This window comes from Trachypithecus francoisi, unplaced genomic scaffold (assembly GCF_009764315.1).
Source record: "Trachypithecus francoisi isolate TF-2019V2 unplaced genomic scaffold, Tfra_2.0 Lachesis_group12, whole genome shotgun sequence".
Taxonomy (NCBI): Eukaryota; Metazoa; Chordata; class Mammalia; order Primates; family Cercopithecidae; genus Trachypithecus; species Trachypithecus francoisi.
Window position 1 is genome coordinate 82,732,514 of NW_022681457.1, and position 18,757 is coordinate 82,751,270.

The 18,757-nt window shown below is 47.8% G+C and overlaps 1 protein-coding gene across 2 annotated transcripts in view; it reads left to right on the forward strand.

Moving 5' to 3' along the window:
* The window catches only part of HIVEP3 (HIVEP zinc finger 3), a 529,998-nt gene that overhangs the window by 240,245 nt on the left and 270,996 nt on the right, over positions 1–18,757 (forward strand). The gene's annotated exons all lie outside the window — the stretch shown is intronic.

Genomic DNA, 18,757 nt, shown 5'->3' on the forward strand with positions numbered 1-18,757 from the left:
GGGGATGTTCCTAGGCACTTATTTGAAGTTTTCCTTATTCCATTAAGCATTCATTCCTAGCAGAAGGATTTACACCATTCCCAGCTTTCTTCAAATTTTGCTCTCCTAGATGAGATACAATATGGAGAAATCCACGGGCCAGGGCACTGATTACCTGGACCACATCCCAGGACTGCTAGTGGGATGCCTGTGAGTAACCTGTGCTGCTCTGTAACAAATGGGCTTGGCTGGGTCCCAGAACGCATCAGAGAGCAGACTCCGGGGTGCTTTGATCCCTGCTGGGAGGGAGAACAGCCTGAGCTCTCTCTCCTGCTCGGGCCTCTCTCTCCCTCCTTCCCCGGGGCCCCTGGTTCCTGACCTTCTGCTAGGGGTCACTGGCTAGGTGGCCTTGGGTGGCCACTTTGCCTCTCTAAGCCTGTGCTTATCTGGATGTAGCACAGACTGGCTCCTACTGATTCTGAGGAGTCCTCTAAGGGGTCTTACGCCCACAAACAGGACCATTAGCCGCAGTGACCACGGGCATCTGCTCCCCTCCTGCTTTCCTGCACTGGCTCCCACCGAGGCACATTGCTGCCCTGGAAGCTGCTGCTCCCCACTGTCGGGAGGTGGCCACTCCTTGCAGTGGGTTGTCCGGATAGTCTCAAGCCTCCAGTTCTCAGGCCCAGGACAGTTCTGACTCTGGACAGAGGTGGGAGGCTGGATAGACAGAGGGTGGCACCAGGTCACCCGAGCCCCAGAGCAGCTTCGCTTGAGCCCAAAGTCACATGAAATCCCTTTGGGGAGTTCCCTTGGCTTCTGTCTCTGACTTCTCTCTCCCCAGGGGCTCAGAACCCACCAGGAGAACCTGGGGACATCCACACCCGCCTCCTCACATATTTCTTTCACTACCTCTGCCCCCACTCCTCACCTAAAATTCTCTCCCCCCACGAAAATTACCTTGCAGGCTGGAGGCAGAGGCTCATGCCTATAATTACAGCATCTTAAGAGGTTGAGGCAGGAGGATCGCTTGAGCCCAGAAGTCTGAGACCAGCCTAGGCAACATAGTGAGACCCCATCTCTACAAAAAAAAAAAAAATTTCTTTTTAGTTAGCTGGGCGTGGTGCTGCACACCTGTAGTCCCAGTGATTTGGGAGGGTCACCGGAGCTCAGGAGTTTGAGGCTGCAGTGAGCTATGATCATGCCACTGCACTCTAGCCTGGGCAACAGAGCAAAATCCTGTTTTAAAAAAAAAAAGAAAGAAAGGAAAGGAAAGGAAAGGAAAGGAAAGGAAGAAAGGAAAGAAAGAAAGAGAGAGAGAGAAAAGAAAAAGAGAAAATCACCTTGCATGTGAATGAAGCCATGTAAAAATTCATCAGCTATGTGCATGGAAGGGGCATAAGTGTATGTAAGGAGGTGGTATGCCCAGATCGGCATTGTCTAGTATGGTAGTTGCTGGAAATGTAACTGGTACAACTGAGGAACTGAACTTGTAGTTTTCATTTACATTTACATGTAAAAGCTAAAGCAGTATAGAATATGTTTCCATTACACACAGTTGCACTGTTTGGGAAGTACTGCAGTTCACTTTCACCTTTGCGTCCCATCAGATACTCTTGCAGCGTAGTGCGTGCATCAGACACAGGCGTTATTTTAGTACCTCATTCATAGTTTTTTATGTTTATTATTCAGTAAAATGATAGCATTTTGGAATATTGAGTTAAAGGAAATATATTATAAAAATTATTTTCACTTGTATCTTTTTCCTTTTTTAATATGGCTACTAAGAAATTACATATATGCAGCCATAAAAAAGGATGAGTTTGCGTCCTTTGTAGGGACATGGATGCAGCTGGAAACCATCATTCTTAGCGAACTATCACAAGAAGAGAAAACCAAACACCGCATGTTCTCACTCATAGGTGCGAAATGAACAATGAGATCACTTGGACTCGGGAAGGGGAACATCACACACTGGGGCCTATCATGGGGAGGGGGGAGGGAGAGGGATTGCATTGGGAAGTTATACATGATATAAATGATGAATTGATGGGTGCTGACGAGTTGATGGGTGCAGCACACCAACATGGCACAAGTATACATATGTAACAAACCTGCACGTTATGCACATGTACCCTAGAACTTAAAGTATAATAAAAGAAAAATAAATAAATAAATAATAAAAATAAAAATAAAAAAAGAATAATTATAGTAAAAGGCTAAATAAAATATAATCCATTTTGACACACACACAAAAAAAAAAAGAAAAAAAGAAATTACATATGTAGGCTGGGTGCAGTGGCTCACTCCTGTAATCCCAGCACTTTGGGAGGCTGAGGTGGGCGGATCACTTGAGGTCAGGAGTTTGAGACCATCCTGGCCAATATGGTGAAACCCCGTGTCTACTAAAAATACAAAAATTAGCTGGACGTGGTGGTGCGCACCTATAATCCTAGCTACAGGGGAGTCTGAGGCACGAGAATCGTTTGGACCCGGGAGGTAGAGGTTGCAGTGAGCTGAGATCCTGCCACTATACTGCAGCCTGGGCAAGAGAGTGAGACCCTGTCTCAAAAAAAAAAAAGAAAAAGAAAAAAAGAAAAGCACGTATGTAGCTTATATTATATATTTTTCGGATGGTGTTGGCCTAGAACAGGGGTCAGCAAGCTTTCCTGGTAAGAGGCCAGGTAGTGGTAAATATTTCAGGCTTTACTGGCTATACAGTCTCACAACTACCTAATGCTGCCACTGCAGGGCTGAAGCAGCCAGGGACAGTACATAAATGAATGGGTGTAGCTGTGTCGCCATAAAACTTTATTTACAGAAACAGGCAGCATATTAGATTTGGCTTGTGGGCTGTAGTTTGCAGACTCAGTCTGGAGTAACAGCAGCCAAACAGACATGGACTCTAAAATCAGAAGTGATGAGGAAGAAATGAGCAGCCTCAAGGCTGGGCTGCGAAGTGGGGCAGGCCCTGAGCAGAGGATAGGGTAAGAAAGGCCCTCTAGAAAGATCACAAGACAGGAAACTCACCTCTACCGAATGCCTTCCTGGTGTGTGCCAGGCATTTTTCACCTACTTCACCTCTATTGACTCCTGTCATCCTCAACAAGCCTGTATTAGGGTGGATGCAAGTATCATTAATGCTCCCGTTTTTTAGATGAGAAAACTGAGGCAATGTGGGGCCAGGTAACCTGCCTAGAACCACAGTGCAAGCCGAGCCAGGATCCACTCCCAGGCAGCCAGTCCTGACCCTCCGTGCTGTGCCATCTCGCGGATGCTGTCTTTTTTTCCCTCACTACATCTCCCAACAGTCTTATGAGGTAGGGTTTAGTAACCTAATTTGTTTTGTTTTGTTTTGAGACAGAGTTTCACTCTTGTTGTCCAGGCTGGAATGCAATGGCACGATCTCGGCTCACTGCAACCTCTGTGCCTCTCAGGTTCAAGCAATTCTTCTGCCTCAGCCTCCTGAGTAACTTGGATTACAAGCACCCGCCACCATGCCCAGCTAATTTTGTATTTTTAGTAGAGATGGGGTTTCACCATGTTGGCCAGGCTGGTCTCGAACTCCTGACTTCAGGTGATCCACCCACCTTGGCCTCCCAAAGTGCTGGGATTATAGGTGTGAGCCATCGCGCCCAGCCCAGAGAAGGATTTTTCTATGTTCATATATAAATTGAGAGAAAATTAGCATCACAATTTGCATACAGCTTTATATTCTTGGTGGTGTCTCATTTAATATTGTCATGGATAATTTCTCAGACGAATAAATATTTTCAAAGCCAGACATTTTAGTGACTTCTCAATATTCCATTTTATAGAGTTGTCAGAATTTATTTAACCACTATTCCTTGTTAGATGTTGAGGCCACTTCTAGTTTTTTCGTTATGTTAAATAATACTATGATAAATATCTTTGTATGTAAATTTTTGGTCTGTTGCTCCTTTGATCTATCCTAAATCCCTATAAGTGGATTTATTTGCTCGAAGTATGTAAAATTCTGATACAACCTTCCCCATTCTCTGCCTACTCAGTTGGTTTTAGGACTTTTTGGGACTGATCAGATGATGGGCAGACAGGAAAACTGAAAACAACTTTTCTCATACAGAAGGGCCTGGAGGTATGGAAAGAGAGAAGAGAACAGATCCCAGGGAGAAGAGGGGCTCAGAAGAGCTTGGCCACAGAGGAGAGAGGGAACTAAAGAAGGAAGTCAGGGCAGGTTTGAGGAGGGGAAAGAGAGTGATTTGAGCAGCCTCTCTAAAAGAGAGAACGATGTCTAAAGGACCTTTTAGAAGAAGATTTTCCGTGACTTGTGCAGGACAGTCTCCCTTTGCTGCCCTCTTGGGAGATCTCAGTCAACAATTAACAGAATTTTTCAAAACTTTGGGGAACTGGATTTGTGTTTCTTTTGGGTGTATCTGCATGTGGAGACAGGCATTTAGGTCCAGTTTTATTTAGATTATATGGTTTTGATAAAAATTTGTAAATTATCTGCCAGAAAAAAAAAACGTAAAAACTTACATTCTCACCAGAAACCTGTTTTGTGGCTAATAATTGCAAAAGAGCATTTTTCTATGTAAACGGAGATGTGGTTGTAAGAAGACTACAATAGAATTTACAAGGCTTGATGCTAGGCCAAGCTTTTCTCCTTAATTTACTTGAGTAAGTCATGGAAAGTCTCCAGCCTCCATCCCATGGGGTGTGTAACCAGCTTGCCTGCCCCAGCCCCTCACGGTTTGGGGTGTTGCTCCTATACCCCAAAATATCCCGGAGTGCATAAGTGTAAGCTCCCCACCCACCTAGGCATAACAGCAGTGGGTCAAGAGCAATTGCTCTCCCTATTCTGGGTCCCAGGACTCCTCTGAAGCAATGCTCTCCAGTAGAATCACAATGTAAGCCGCAATGTGAACCACACGTGTGAGTTTAAATGTTCTGGTAGCCACATTTAAAAAAGTAAAGAGAAACAGTTGAAACTAATTTTCATACTTTATTTTCTTTACACAATATATCCAGAAGGTTATTTCAGCATGTAGTCAATATTAAAAAATTAATAGCAGATTTTGCATTCTTTATTTTTTCATAATACATGTTAAAAATAAAGTGTGTGCTTAAACCTTACAATATGGCCTAGCCATATTTCAATAGCCACAAGCAGCTAGTGGCTTCCGTATCCTGTGGCCCTGCCCTAGGGCAGGGGAGGCAGAACCCTGGGCTTCCCCCAGGAACCCTGCTCTCCCTGGAAGCACAGCTGCCTCTCTCCTGGCTATAGGTTCCCAGAGCAACTAGGCCTGATTCTGTCACGTGCCTGTCTGCCCCTCTGTAAACCCAGAATCCCCATCCTTCTTCCCTATCTACTCCCTACAGAGCCAGGCAGCTTTTTACTTTTAAAGTGTTTTACTTTTACTCCTGGAGACCCAAGAAGTCTGATTCTAAATCCACCCCCAGAAAATGGACAGTAGATAATACCACCTCCAGCTGCACCATTTTTGGAAGAGTTTCCTTCCATGATTTTGCTGCATGGCCACTTGTCCTAAGAGACCACTGCCAGAACAGCAACTTCATTGATTCTAGGGAGCAGCCTTACCTTTCTCCTGTTCTGAGCAGGGTTCAGCCCTCAAGAGGCCCTGGCTGATTTTCTGGCCCCTTCATTCTGAAAAAGAAATACCCATGAATGTCATCTCCAGCAAGACATCTCCCGTATATATAAAATCAGGCTGGCGCTCTCAGAAAGTTTGGGGGAAAGATCTATGCGTGTGTGTGTGTGTGTGTGTGTATATGTGTGTGTGTGTGTGTGTGTGTGTGTGTGTGTGTATGTGTGTGTGTGTGTGTGTGTGTGTGAAGGAGCACAGAGTATCTAGTGACGGGCAAGAGTGTCCTGAAGGGCCCTGGTAGCTGTGAGGTTGCCCGCACCCCTCCCATCACCCTGCGAACCCGCCGACCTGCGCCACCTTGCTTCCCTCCCTCCCACTCTCCTTTTGCTAAGTGGCACACGGAGATGTTATTTATTGTAGCATTCTGACAAATAAAAGCCATTCCTCTGATTTACAACCCTGCCACCCCCTCTCTTTGAGTCAGTGTGTGATTCATCTTTTTAATGTGATCCTTCCGAAGCGTGTGGCTCACTAGGGGAATGAATACGGAATGAATCCTCTCTGCCAGCCTTCCTCCTCTGGCTTCTCACCACTCCTCCTGGCCCCAGCACCCACACCCAACAACAGTCTAGTCCGTGCCAGCCTCTGCTGAGGGCTTATCATGTTTCTCCTTTTCTCTTGTGATTCTGTTCCGTTGGTGACTCTGTACTCGGTTCCCAGGGGAACTTAGCAGGGGCCCTGAGGACAAACACCCACCAGAGTCAGCTGCAACCCCTAAGATTCTGTTTGGTTTGGGAGGAACCCAGAACCCTGGAACCTGGTTTGGTTTCCAGGTTTGAAAACCATGGCCTTGGCACCCTGAAGCCCCTCTGCTGATCTAAAAAGGAGTGCCATTGACAGAGGGTGCGGGGGGAGTAAGGTGCTGTGGCCCCCACCCCAGCCTCCAGGCTCCTCCATTCTGACCTGGTCACATCATCTCCTAAGATTTTCCTTGCTTAACTCCTTGTTCATTCATTCATTATATCGTGGTCTTAAACTCCTCCGTAGTCACTTTTCTTTTTGTAAAATTGTGGTATACATTGTAAATTTACCATCTTGCCTTTTTTTTTTTTTTTTTTTTTTTGAGACATAGTCTTACTCTGTCACCCAGGCTGGAGTGCAATGGCTTGGTCTCAGCTCACTGCAACCTCCACCTCCCTCGTTCAAGTGATTCTCCGGCCTCAGCCTCCCGAGTAGCTGGGATTACAGGTGCCCACCATCACGCCCGGCTAATTTTTGTATTTTTAGTAGATACAGTGTTTCACCATGTCGGCCAGGCTGGTCTTGAACTCCTGACCTCGTGATCCACCTGCCTCGGCCTCCAAAAGTGCTGGGATTACAGGTGTGAGCCACCGTGCCTGGCCCCATTTAGCCACTTTTAAGCATACATTACAGTGGCATAGTCACATGATTATGTGGCCGTCACCGCCCTCCATCTCCAGAACTTATTTTGCCTCTCCAAACGGAAACCCTGTACCCATGAAACAGTGACTCCCCTCCCTTCCACTCACAGCCCCTGGCAATCACCATTCAACTCTCTGTCTCTATGAATTTGACTATTCTAGGTACCTCACATAAGTAGAATACAGTATTTGTCCTTCTTTTCTACTGGCGTATTTCTCTTAACATAATGTCTTCAAGATTCACACGTGTTGTAGCACATGTCAGAAGTTCCTTCTTTTCAAGGTTTCACTGTCCAGAGTGTGCATATATCCATGTCACATTTGGTTGAATGATTCATCCATCAATGGATGGATGCCTGGGTTGTTCTCGCCTTTTGACTATTGTGTCACACTCTTCTCCATCCTGGGCATTTCCCAGTGCCTAGAACATTCTTTCCTTTTGAGGGGTTTCTGGTATGGGAGGAAGGCTGACTCCTTATAATGCATAGAGATCACCTGGGAGCAGAGGAGAGACACCTTAGAACAGCAGGAGGTGGCAGGAGAGCTGAGACTTGAAGAGCAACAAGTGACAGAAGGACATGGCAGCAAAAGAAATAGCATGTGCAAATGCTCAGAGGCAAGAAAATCTTGGTTTCTTCCAAGCCTACAAGCAGCTAGGCCTGGCTATAGGCAAGGAGGTGTATTGAGGAGCAGTGGATATGGGGCCCATCGTTAAGGGCCGGAACACCTTTCTCTATCCCATCGACCCTGGGAAACCACAGTAGGGTTTTCAGGAGCCTTTAGAAGGCAGAAGAGCTCCTTCTGTGGCCATATGGAAGATGGTCTTCGAGTGAGAAAGACTCCAGCTAGGAGGCCAGAGGGAGGTTGTCACCTCAGTCTAGTGAGAAACAGAGTCTGAACTATGGCAGTTGGCTAGAAGAGGCAGCCATTTCAAGAGCCCTTTAGGAAGTAGAATAGACAGGACCCAGGAGCCATTTGGATGTGATGGATTCATTTCATTTCAGCAGCAATTATGGAGCTGGGTAAGGAGATCATTAAGAAATGGCATTTAGGGTTTAGTGTGGAATGAGCAGCAGGGAGGAGCTGGGAGTGACTCTGAGGCTTCTAACATGGACAGCATTGTACGTTGTCATGATGATAACTTTCCCCACCTAGTTGTGTACACTTGTAGGATAGGAACCCCTTCAGGTGTGGTCTGGTCCAAGCATGGATTTTACTCAAAAGGGAAGACAAACTCAAAGAGGTGCTCAGTCCACCCAAATGCACACGGCCTTCTCCTTCCTCTGGTCAGCCAGCTATAAAGCCAAATGAAATTTCTCCACTTGCTGCACAACCCTGTTTGTTTTAAGAGATTTTATTGCCAGTTACCACTGGGAGATCTAGAGACATTAACAAAATCACGAACAATGGGGGAACAAGAACTTGTCATTAAAATTTTCTGTTTTTGTTACTCCTGCTCTTCATTCAAGTGTCAGTGGAGCTAAGTCAGTAGTATTCTTTTCTTTCTCAATGCTTGTCTTGGTGGCTTCTGGGGAGGTCGTTCCTGTTCTTGTTTCAGGAATCGGCCCCGCACTACCTTCTGTGCCTGGCTTAGCATAACGTTCCTCCTTGCTCACCAGAAGCCCCTAGGCACAGGTTTGTGAGATTTGACCTGGTTGCCGATCTGGGCTGTTCAGACTCCCGAGGCTGGGAGAGAAGCAGGTTGGCCTCCCTCAGGTCAGCTGGCACCTCCAGTTCCGTCCTGCATTTGTGGCTATTCACTGGTTTGAGCTCTGTGGGGCAGGAAGGTCCTGCCTTATCCTTTCCCCAGAGCCTCCTGCAGGGATGTCAAGGGGCCTGCTCCATCTGGAAGCTTAGGAGGTGGTCCCTGACCATGGCCACTTTAAGACAGACAAGGAACATCCCCAGAATAAACCAGCACAACCAACTCAGCCTCAGAACAATCCTTGCCCTGCCCTGCCCTGCTCCTGGCTCAGCACTCACCTGGCTCAGGTCTGACTTGTCTAGATTTGGCCATGGGTGTCCTGACTCTATTTCCTCCACTACCCCTTGGCCCTGGCGTTCAGCACCTGGTGCTCCCTTTGGCACATGACACCCCCTGCCCCCAGCCTTGGCAGAGGGGCCCAGGCCCCACCCCCATACCACACAAATCCCGCGACTGGCCCAGCTCTCTCCTCAGGGCAGTGGGCCTCTGCACAACGTGAGCTGGCCGTCGCCCACCTTGACCCCCACTTTGAGACCCTGAGTCTCTGCTCCCCAGTCTTTTTGGCTGTCCACTTTGGTTCTCTCCTCCCTGATCTGCAACCTCGTCCCTAACAAGGTTGGTTCTTCGCATCAGTGAAGCTGACTGTCCTGGGCCAGTCTCTCCGTGATTTTGTCATTGTCGTTTAATTTACCCCTTTTCAAACCCGGTGGGGGACAGATCATGATTTCCATGTGGAAGTGAGGAAAATGAGGTTTAGAGAGACTAAGTTACTTGCCCAAGAACACCCAGCTGGGGCGCACATCTGCATCTGTCTGACCCCAAAGCCTGCGCCCTTTCCCACTTTCTCCCCATGCAGCAAGCACCCAATTCTGGTCACGCTTCCTGGTAAGGAGGGGCTTCTGGCCAGGTGTGGTGGTACACACCTGTCATTCCCGCACTTTGGGAGGCCAAGGTGGGCAGGTCAGGGGGTTGAGACCAGCCTGGCCAATATGGCAAAAACCTATCTCTACTAAAAAATACAAAAATTAGCCAGGCATGATGGTTTATGCTTGTAATCCCAGCTACTCGGGAGGCTGAAGCAGGAGAATCGCTTGAACCCTGGAGGTGGAGGTTGCAATGAGCCAAAATCGCGCCACTGCACTCCAGCCTGCTGGACAACAGAGTGAGACTCCACCAGAAAAAAAAAGAAAAGAAAAGAAAAGAAAAGAAAAGAAAGGGGAGGGGAGGGGAGGGGAGGGGAGGGGAGGGAAGGGAAGGGAAGGGAGAAGGGGCTTCTGTCACCTTAATATTTTTTCATAAATATTTGCTGAGTACTATTCCATATATACTTTGCACATGTAACTCATTTAATCTCACAATAGCCCCTGTGATAGGCACTGTCATGTCCCCATTTCCAGCTGAGAAAACTGAGTCACCAAGAGCAGTTTACCCAGACTTCCCCAAGTAGGGAATGACAGAGTTGGGATCCATCCAGGTAGCCTGGCTCCAAAGCCAGAACTTTAACCGCTCCACTGCAGACACCACCCATTGGTGCAAGGAGAGCGTGCAGAGGTAGAGAACAGACAGATGCGCCTAGTTGGGGGGCAGCAGGAGGGGGTGGGAGGAGGGCAAGTGATCCAGGCAGGTGGGCACCATCTGGGGTTGGAGGGTAGGAAGCAACAAGCTGAGGCCCAGGCCCAAAGATGCAGGAGGAACTGATGGGCCCAGCTGCTGGCAGAAGGGTATGAGGTATGGAGTAGGCCCTCCAGCCACACTGGTCTCTCTACGTTCCTGCCTCCAGGCCATATGCCTATGCTGTTTCCTCCACCTGTGATGCTCTTCCCTCAGATACGTGCCTGGCTTTCTCCCTCTCGCCCTTCCTATCTCTGCCCGGGTATCTCCTTCTTCCAGAGACCTTCCTTACCACCCGTTGTAACATAGACCCCTCATCGTGTTCCATCTCCTTACCCTGTTGTATTTTTCTGTCTACCACTTACTGCCAGATGATACGTATTAATTCACCTCCCCCCTAGTACAGAAGCTCCCAGGAGGACAGAGATAGGCCTGTTTTGCTCCCTGGGATTTTCCCAGCCACTAGGACAGTACCTGGCTCGTAGTCCTGCCCAGTAAACATTATTTACAGAGGGAATGAATGAATGAAGCAAGAGCTCATCAGCCCCTAAAACTGTGTCAGAGCAGGCCCAACTGTCAGGCTGACCCGCCCCACCTCCAGCAACAAGATTGAATCCCTGAGCCTGGGGCGAGGCTGAGCCTGTACCTGGGGACCAGTGAGTCCCAGCTGCATTCGCAGGTATTCACTGTCATTTCAGGTGCTCTTATCAGGGCCCCTTGGTAGCCAGAGGACAGTGATATGCCAAGCCGGGCAGGTTCATGGGGCTGGGTGATGAGTGTCAGGAACCCCACCACCAGGGCCTGAAGGGCCACCGGAACTACACTGGGATGCTGAGTTTCTGCACTACTACAGGAGAAAAGCAAGTTCTACTCTTTTGCCGTGTTGGATGGGGCCACTCAGGAGGTACCTTGTACTGCTGGGGCAGAGCAGATGCCATCCAGTCAAACGCCAGGAAATGACAAACACCCCCTCTGCTTGTCCCCTCTTCCTTCGTTCATTGCTGGAGATAAGGAGAAAATCAACTTTTCAGTCAATGAAGTGAGTGCAACTAATGGCATCATCTGCTGTCTTTGAGCCTCTGCTGTGTTTACCAGAACAACACCCCCAGGAGGACAGGGATTTGGTTGGTTGTGCACAGTGACTGGCACATAGTTGCTGCCAAGAACCCCTGCTGATTGAATAGATTTATTGAAAGTGTGATGTGGCAAGCTCCACCACACCCTGCATGAAGGACTCGGTAATCTGATGCATACCACTGTTCTGGGGCCACATAATACCTTTTACCAAGATTCCACCAGCAACACCTCCTGCTGTCTTCCCAGAGGGCAAGGAGCTGGGTGGACTATTGTGGGGATTAAATGCATGACAGGTGTGGGATATAGGAAAGCGCCTGATACTAAGAAGCCCCCAGCAGATGTTTGCTTTTAGAACTGACGGCTACTGTTTCCATTTGACAGATGATGACAGGCTTGGTGAGGTCTAGCCGATGAACTGCCTTGACTTTTAACCCAGGGCTCTTTCCTCTGTACACACAGAAAGTGAATGCATGTGAACTGTTATATGCAGTTTTAACTTAATCAGATCAGGGTGTGAACCTCCCCAGTGGGGTGTTAGGCTATATAATAGTTAAATACCAGGGATCTGGCTTCACTGGGTGGTGGGTTTGGGGGTTTGAAAGAGGGCCTGTGCCTCTGTTGGCCTGCCCCATGAGGCCTGGAGCTGGAGGGTCGAGAGAGCCCTGGGCACACAGCCGTGATTCTGAAAGCTGACAAATGCCCAGTGTTCCTGCAGACAGGCTGAAGAGATGGGGCTGCGTGGCCGGAACAGCTGGGTGGAGGCTGGTGGCAGGAGGCAGTGTGAGTCCCCGCTTTGTTCCTGGGCAGTCACGGGGACAATCAGAAGCATAGAGAAGCCCCTTTCCTTTCCCTCTGGGCTGCAGCCCAGCATTTGGAGCTTCCTGCTTGCCAGCCAAGGAGAGCCTCTGGGAGAGCCCCAGATCAGGCTCTGCACCCAGGCTGGCAGGCGACCAGCACCCTAGGCTGCCCAGCTGAAGCCAGGACCTCTTTTCTCCCACGGCCCTCCTGTTGACTTGGGGAGTAATCCAGGGGAAGAGAGCCCGAACCAGGAGTCCAAGTCCTGGGCTGGAGTCCAGTGTAACTGCTCATGTCTGTGGCTCTGGGCAGGTTACTTAACCTCTCCTCCCTTGTCCCTCCCAGAGCTATCATGGGGACTCAGAGAAAGAGCTTAGTTCCATGCCTGCCACCCACTACACTCACAGTAAAGATCTGCTGTAAGAGTGAAGGGAGGGAGGAATAGCAGGTGTTCCCTAAACATTTTGAAGCAGCTGAAGGGGTTTCCAGAAAGACGGCAGAGAGAGTGCCTGTTTTCAGAACTTCCTTCTCTGAAGCCTCCAAAATGAACAAGAGTCAGAAATGGAGAGGGAAACACCTTCTTTGCTGAAAGCAGACAACAGCTATGACCTCATACCCCCACCCCTGAAGACTATCATAAAACCAAGAAATCCGGGTAAAGTGAAGTTGGGGGCTAAAAGCCAACATCCACCTGAATGGGTGTCACAGGCTGGTCTGCAGCCTCCTCTTCACCTGCATAAGGGCAGGGCCACCTTTCATAAGCAGACAGACCAAAAGATAGACCCAGGCGTCCCAGGGCCAGTGGTAGAAAGAGATTCTCTCAAGGGCCCAGTCAGCCTGACCCTGCCCCCAGAGCATATGCACACACCTCACTGCCCAAAACACTGGCTCAAGCATGGACAAGGCCAGTGGTACATGGCACAGAGGGCATGCTCAGGGAACGTCTACGCCTCTGAATTCAAACCTGTCTCAAGAGAAGGCTCTCTCTTTTTTCTTCATGGACATGTGGCCAGTGTTTAAGTTCTGGGCCCAATCATCAATGAGAAGAACAGGTTTCTTGCCTTTGTAAACTCTAAGGTCCACGAGATTTTCTTTTATGGACTACACAGGCCGGGCCTGCTTGGCAGCCTCTTTCCTTTTGTTCACTTTCTGACTGAGGGCTTTGTTTAAATGCCAAGGAGCTCATCCCTTTATTATTATTGTTATTTCAGCTGCAGGAAACCCAAATCTTTGCAGATTTCCCCTTGCAGCGGATCTTCTGTGATGTGTTCTTCACTGACAGTGGACACATAAAAATGGATGTGGAGGCACATAACTGTGTCCACATGTAACTGCACCTAACTGACTAGGCAGAATACTGGGCTGTTGAGTTGTCTGCAGAGTAGGATGCTGTCCCTTTTGTGGGTGTGATGTCAGGAGCTTATTTTGCCATATAGTGAATCCATAAAATCATGGACTCTCTATGTTGGAAGCTCAGGTGTCAAAACCACTCCTTCTGGCTGGGTGCGGTGGTTCACGCCTGTAATCCCTGCACTTTGGGAGGTGGATCACATGAGGATCAGGAGTTTAAGACCAGCCTGGGCCGGGCGGGGTGGCTCAAGCCTGTAATCCCAGCACTTTGGGAGGCCGAGACGGGCGGATCACGAGGTCAGGAGATCAAGACCATCCTGGCTAACATGGTGAAACCCCGTCTCTACTAAAAAATACAAAAAACTAGCCAGGCGAGGTGGCGGGCGCCTGTAGTCCCAGCTACTCGGGAGGCTGAGGCAGGAGAATGGCGTAAACCTGGGAGGCGGAGCTTGCAGTGAGCTGAGATCCGGCCACTGCACTCCAGCCTGGGCGACAGAGCAAGACTCCGTCTCAAAAAAAAAAAAAAGACCAGCCTGGCCAACATGGTGAAACCCCATCTCTACTAAAAATAAAAAATTGGCCAGGCATGGTGGCGGGCGCCTGTCATCCCAGCTACTTGGGAGGGTGAGGCAGAAGAATCACTTGAACCCAGGTGGTGGAAGTTGCAGTGAGCCGAGATCACACCACTGCACTCCAGCCTGGGTGACAGAGTGAGACTCCATCTCAAAAAAAAAAAAAACCCAAAGGAACAAAAAACAAAAGCAGATAAACAAACCAAAAACACTCCTTCCATCCTCTTAGAGCCTTGAGGTGATCTGAAAGGAGGATACAAGGCTGTTTTGGGGCAACTCAAGAGTTTTGTTTAGATTCTGAAGCCAACAACGCTACTAGAAAGAACAGCATAGCGTCTGAAGTCCCTCTTAAGGGAGTACATTTCCATTCAAATTTCTATGCTCCACAGAAATTTCTTCTTCCACGAAGACTAAGAGGAGAGATGTTTAATGTTTGTCTTATATCCAGAATATGACGGGCGGATGGATGGAGGGAGTTTGTTTCAAAATATCCGTGTTTCAACACCAGAAAACAGAATGTGATGTGGTGATTCCGTTTACCAAAAATAGTAAATAAGGATACTTGTGGCTGGGTACGGTGGGTCACACTTGTAATTCCAGCACTTTGGGAGACTGAGGAGGGAGGATTGCTTGAGCCCAGGATTTCAAGACCAGCCTGGGCAACATGACGAAACCCCGTCTCAACAAAAAATACAAAAAGAAAAAATTAGCCAGGTGTGGTGGCCCATGCCGATAGTCCCAGCCACTTGGGAAGCTGAGGTGGGACGATCGCTTGAGTCCAGGAGATCGAGGCTGCAGTGAGTCAAGGTCTGCAGCCTAGTGACAGAGTGAGCCCTGTCTCAAAAAAAAAAAAAAGACCAGCCTGGCCAACATGGTGAAACCCCATCTCTACTAAAAATAAAAAATTGGCCAGCATGGTGGCGGGCGCCTGTCATCCCAGCTACTTGGGAGGGTGAGGCAGAAGAATCACTTGAACCCAGGTGGTGGAAGTTGCAGTGAGCCGAGATCACACCACTGCACTCCAGCCTGGGTGACAGAGTGAGACTCCATCTCAAAAAAAAAAAAACCCAAAGGAACAAAAAACAAAAGCAGATAAACAAACCAAAAACACTCCTTCCATCCTCTTAGAGCCTTGAGGTGATCTGAAAGGAGGATACAAGGCTGTTTTGGGGCAACTCAAGAGTTTTGTTTAGATTCTGAAGCCAACAACGCTACTAGAAAGAACAGCATAGCGTCTGAAGTCCCTCTTAAGGGAGTACATTTCCATTCAAATTTCTATGCTCCACAGAAATTTCTTCTTCCACGAAGACTAAGAGGAGAGATGTTTAATGTTTGTCTTATATCCAGAATATGACGGGCGGATGGATGGAGGGAGTTTGTTTCAAAATATCCGTGTTTCAACACCAGAAAACAGAATGTGATGTGGTGATTCCGTTTACCAAAAATAGTAAATAAGGATACTTGTGGCTGGGTACGGTGGGTCACACTTGTAATTCCAGCACTTTGGGAGACTGAGGAGGGAGGATTGCTTGAGCCCAGGATTTCAAGACCAGCCTGGGCAACATGACGAAACCCCGTCTCAACAAAAAATACAAAAAGAAAAAATTAGCCAGGTGTGGTGGCCCATGCCGATAGTCCCAGCCACTTGGGAAGCTGAGGTGGGACGATCGCTTGAGTCCAGGAGATCGAGGCTGCAGTGAGTCAAGGTCTGCAGCCTAGTGACAGAGTGAGCCCTGTCTCAAAAAAAAAAAAAAAGATGCTTGTGAAAACTTAAGTGAAAATTCACACATGACTTTAATTAGAGGCGGTGATCCTAAGAGCTCCTCTTACTCTAAAACATATTATTTAATCATCCTCTAAATTGAGTAACTCCTTTTATTGGGAAAGATGTGATTTATTTTCTATTTCTGAGTAATCTACACAGATATCCCTAGGAGTTCCATAATATGTATGGCCCAGGATTTATTGATTACAAGCCTTTCTGAAAAATGTGTATGTAAAAGTATTTCTGGAAAATCAAAATACTTTCTAAGTACTTGCCCATTATGTGCCTGAATTCTTTCTCACAAAATGATGTTTAATTAGAAGCTAGAGTCCTTTAACATTTTAAACTCAAATCATTTTTATTCTTCAGATTGTCAAAGCATTCTTTCTTCCCAGTGCATCAGTTGGCTTGTGCTATAGAAAAAACAACCCGCTATATTAATAACTTATGAAAATAAACATGTATTTTCTTGCTCACATGATGTGAGGACGGTGGCATCTCTGGGCTCTGAAGGCCCTGTATGCCTTCCTATTCAGGGACCTTGGCCAAAGGTGCAGCCAAACCCGAGACACACCGTTCTCTTGTTGCAGAGGCAGGTGCAGGAGCGACTGTGCTGAACCTCACAATCACTAGAAACAGCTTTGCCTCAGACCTGGCACACAGCACATCCCCTCTCATCTCATTGGAAAGTGTCATACGGTCAAGTTCAAAGCAGAAACATCTGCTCCCAGGATGCTCAGGCAGGTCACATGACAATGGGCAAGAGTGTTACATTTAACTCAGGCCTACTGAAGCTTTGCCGGTAGCATTGATTTTGTCTTTAATTAATTGACAAATCTCATTCACAAAGACTTGTCCTTCATCTGTGACATTTTCTAATTTAGAATTTATCTATTTTAGAATTCTTAACTCTACCTAGGATAAAATTTTCTATTTAAGTGACTAAAAGCTAGAGAATGGAGACAGCCCTTGACCAGAAGTCAGATGACTTTGGCTTAAGCCTACCTCAACTCAGCTTTATCAGGCAACCTTGGGCAGTTTTTACCTGCTCTGGGCCTCAGCTTTCTAATCTGTGCACATCAGAGGAGGTAACACTACAAGAATGCTTAGGAAGGAATGAAGCACCAGAGGAATAGATGGTTGTTAGAGATGACATTCCAAGCATTTAACAATTGGCCGAAGTGGATGTGTGCCACAGCACCAAAGCAGCATCTTGGAGGACTCAGTTAAAATTCTTTAGATACTGGATTCCAGAGTGTGTCTGGGAAGAAGGAGCCAGGGCAGTGTTTGAGGATGCTCAGAGCAGTGGCTGATTACCAAGTGGTACAGAGGCATTTCAGCGCTTTCACAACCAGTACAGTCATTTCAGCACATCCCTGCTGAACGCCAGCCCGTGTGATGTTTTTATTCACATTCCTGCAGATGAGGAAAGGCAGCCTTGCCCAGCAGAGAGAATATTGAACTGAGAATCACCAGACCTGAGTTCTGGGCTTAGTTCCACCAGTCACTTGGCAAGTGACTTCACTCTTGTGTGCTCCAGTTTCTCCACCTGTAGAATGCAGTCAATAGTCCCCACCTTCCAAAGCTGGCATTTAGATGAAATGGGGCCTTGTGAGGGAAGCACCCAGCACAGCATCTGGCTGACCAGTAGGTGTTTGCTGAATCTGCATCTGAACTTGATCATATTGTTTGGGTCCTAGCCCTGCCACTAACTGATTCCATGAACCTGTTTCCTGTAAACTCCATAAAATGGGTCAACCTATGGGGCATATGCAGTGCACATAGTGTTCAGAGCAGTGCCTGGTAGACAGTAAGTACACAAATTGATCCTATTTTATTTATTTATTTATTTATTTATTTTTTGATACAGAGTCTTGCTCTGTCACCCAGGCTGGAGTGCAATGGCACGATCTTGGTTCACGGCAACCTCTGCATCCTGGGTTCAAGCGATTCTCCTGCCTCAGTCTCCTGAGTAGCTGGGATTACAGGTGCCTGCTACCACACCTGGGTAATTTTTGTATTTTTAGTAGAGACGCCGTGTTGGCCAGGCGGGTCTCGAATGCCTGACCTCAAGTGATCCACCTGCCTCGGCCTTCCAAAGTGCTGGGATTACAGGCATGAACCACCGCACCCGGCCCTATTTTATTCTTTGTTTGTTCTCTGTTGTCACTGATTTCCACATCAGATCTGCTGAAACCATCCCCATAGCCGCTTCCACCTTTTTCTTCACTGTCATTTCTGATGTATTTTGCTTCTGATGGCTGCCACCTCCTTCCCTCTTCTGTTGTTCTTTGTCTGTTCCTTTCCCTGCCACCTGTCCTGTGCATCATAGTATTAGCTTTGAGAGCTCTGATGCATTCGGCTGCAAGTGCCAGAAAACCCACCTCCGGCTGGCTTAACCTATGTGGAAATGTGCGTGTCATGCACCAGGAAGGAGGGCACATCTCATGGCCCTAAAAGTCATGAAGAGACTAGTTCATCACAGCTCTCGCTCTCCTCGCAGCAGGATTCCCCATGATTAGAAGATGGAAGATGTCAATGACAAATGGGGCTGAATGTGGCCTTGTTCATGCCCAAGTGTAGATTTCCTGGTATATAGAGGAATCCTGGTGCAAAGAGTGAATACACAACCCTGGGTGCCTTTTTAGTGGCATCCTATAAGATTGCTGCCTGGAGGAGTGACCACTAGGACCTGGAGGTCAAGCATGGCCTACTTGAGGTGGCATCACTCACAGCAGGGGCTGCAGGTAGAGGCTGCTCATGGCAAGTGGGAGTCTCTGAAAAACCCAAACCAGACCCAAGAGAGGGAGAGTCAGTTTAAAAACCTGCAAGGGACTGGATATGGTGGCTCACGCCTGTAATCCTAGCACTTTGGG